Below are 2,500 nucleotides of genomic sequence, written 5' to 3' on the forward strand. Positions count from 1 at the left end.
GCTAGCGGGCTACCACGGGGAAAGGTACGTGGACGGCCTGCTAGCGGGCTACCGCGGGTCTCGACGGCGGGGAAGGTACGCGGTCGGCCTGCCAGCGGGCCACCACGGGGAAAGGCACGTGGACGGCCTGCTAGCGGGCTACCGCGGGTCTCGACGGCTGGGAAGGTACGCGGTCGGCCTGCTAGCGGGCTACCACGGGTAAAGGTACGTGGACGGCCTGCTAGCGGGCTACCGCGGGTCTCGACGGCTGGGAAGGTACGCGGTCGGCCTGCTAGCGGGCTACCACGGGTAAAGGTACGTGGACGGGCCTGCTAGCGGCCTACCACGGGTAACAGTAAGCGGACGGCCTGCTAGCGGGCTACCGCGGGTCTCGACGGCTGGGAAGGTACGCGGTCGGCCTGCTAGCGGGCTACCACGGGTAAAGGTACGTGGTCGGCCTGCTAGCGGGCTACCGCGGGTAAAGGTACTCGGACGGCCTGCTAGCGGGCTACCACGGGTAAAAGGTACGTGGTCGACCTGCTAGCGGGCTGCCGCGGGTGAAGGTACGCGGACGGCCTGCTTTGCGCGCTACCACGGCTGTCGACGGCGGGGGAAGGTACGTGGTCGACCTGCTAGCTAGCGGGCTACCACGGGTAAAAGGTACGTGGTCGGCCTGCTAGCGGGCTACCACGGGGAAAGGTACGTGGCTGGCCGGCCTGCTAGCGGGCTACCACGGGGAAAGGTACGTGGCAGGCCGACCACGTACCTTTACCCGCGGTCGAGACCCGCGGTAGCCCGCTAGCAGGCCTACCACGTACCTCTCCCCGCGGTACCCCGCTAGCAGGCCGACCACGTTACCTTCACCCACTCTTTCAAACCTTTTTTTATAAGGGCCACCGTGCCGTTATAAGCTCCAGAGACAAGCCGTACAGCTTGTCTCTGGGACCTTATATGGTCCGCGTTGGAGCATATATGGTCCGGGCTGGACCATATATGAACCAAACCTCTCTCTGACGCGACTTGGTGGACCATCGAAGGTCCAACGGATCTCTCTCTGTGGACCATATAAGGTGCACGGTGGGCCTTAAATGGTCCAGCGGGACTCTAGCGGGTCTCGATAACTACTAGGGTTAGGGTTAGGGTTAGGGTTAGGGTTAGGGTTAGGGTTAGGGTTAGGGTTAGGGTTAGGGTTAGGGTTAGGGTAACGGTTAGGGTTAGGGTTAGGGTTAGGGTTAGGGTTAGGGTTAGGGTTAGGGTTAGGGTTAGGGTTAGGGTTAGGGTTAGGGTTAGGGTTAGGGTTAGGGTTAGGGTTAGGGCTAGGGCTAGGGCTAGGGCTAGGGCTAGGGTTAGGGTTAGGGTTAGGGTTAGGGTTAGGGTTAGGGTTAGGGTTAGGGTTAGGGTTAGGGTTAGGGTTAGGGTTAGGGTTAGGGTTACGGCTAGGCTTAGGGCTAGGCTTAGCACCCACTGTAACCCTAGCTTATGTCCTGAGACAACCCTAGTTCAAACCTTCGCGAAGGTGTCGGACGCCAGCACACGGCCGATCAAGAGGGTGTACGATGCCTGCCTTCGTTACCTGACATTTTATCGTATCATGGAGAGACCTGCTGTAATATTCTTACGTGCGGCTTCCCGATGACAAAAAAAAATTGTTAAGACATACTTTTTGACTGGGGTATAGTTGGCCGGCCTTCGATGGTCGAGACGCTTACGTTCGGCTTCCCGATGAAAAAATTCCCAAGGGTCAACATTTTTTACCGACGATAAAGGTGGCCGAGAGACCCGCGGTAGTCCGCCCGCGTCTAACGTGCGACACCTCGATGAAAATTTCACCCACGTAAAATTTTTTTACCGAGGGTATAGTTTGCCGGCCTCGATGGTCGAGAGACCCGCGGTAGCCCGTCCGCGTCTAACGTGCGACACCTCGATGAAAATTTCACCCTCGTAAAATTTTTTTACCGAGGGTATAGTTTGCCGGCCTCGATGGTCGAGAGACCCGCGGTAGCCCGTCCGCGTCTAACGTGCGACACCTCGATGAAAATTTCACCCTCGTAAAAATTTTTTACCGAGGGTATAGTTTGCCGGCCTCGATGGTCGAGAGACCCGCGGTAGCCCGTCCGCGTCTAACGTGCGACACCTCGATGAAAATTTCACCCTCGTAAAAATATTTTACCGAGGGTATAGTTTGCCGGCCTCGATGGTCGAGAGACCCGCGGTAGCCCGTCCGCGTCTAACGTGCGACACCTCGATGAAAATTTCACCCTCGTAAAAAATTTTTACCGAGGGTATAGTTTGCCGGCCTCGATGGTCGAGAGACCCGCGGTAGCCCGTCCGCGTCTAACGTGCGACACCTCGATGAAAATTTCACCCTCGTAAAAAAATTTTACCGAGGGTATAGTTTGCCGGCCTCGATGGTCGAGAGACCCGCGGTAGCCCGTCCGCGTCTAACGTGCGACACCTCGATGAAAATTTCACCCTCGTAAATTTTTTTTACCGAGGGTATAGTTTGCCGGCCTCGATGGTC

Source organism: Mytilus galloprovincialis, unplaced genomic scaffold, assembly GCF_965363235.1.
Source record: "Mytilus galloprovincialis unplaced genomic scaffold, xbMytGall1.hap1.1 HAP1_SCAFFOLD_73, whole genome shotgun sequence".
Taxonomy (NCBI): Eukaryota; Metazoa; Mollusca; class Bivalvia; order Mytilida; family Mytilidae; genus Mytilus; species Mytilus galloprovincialis.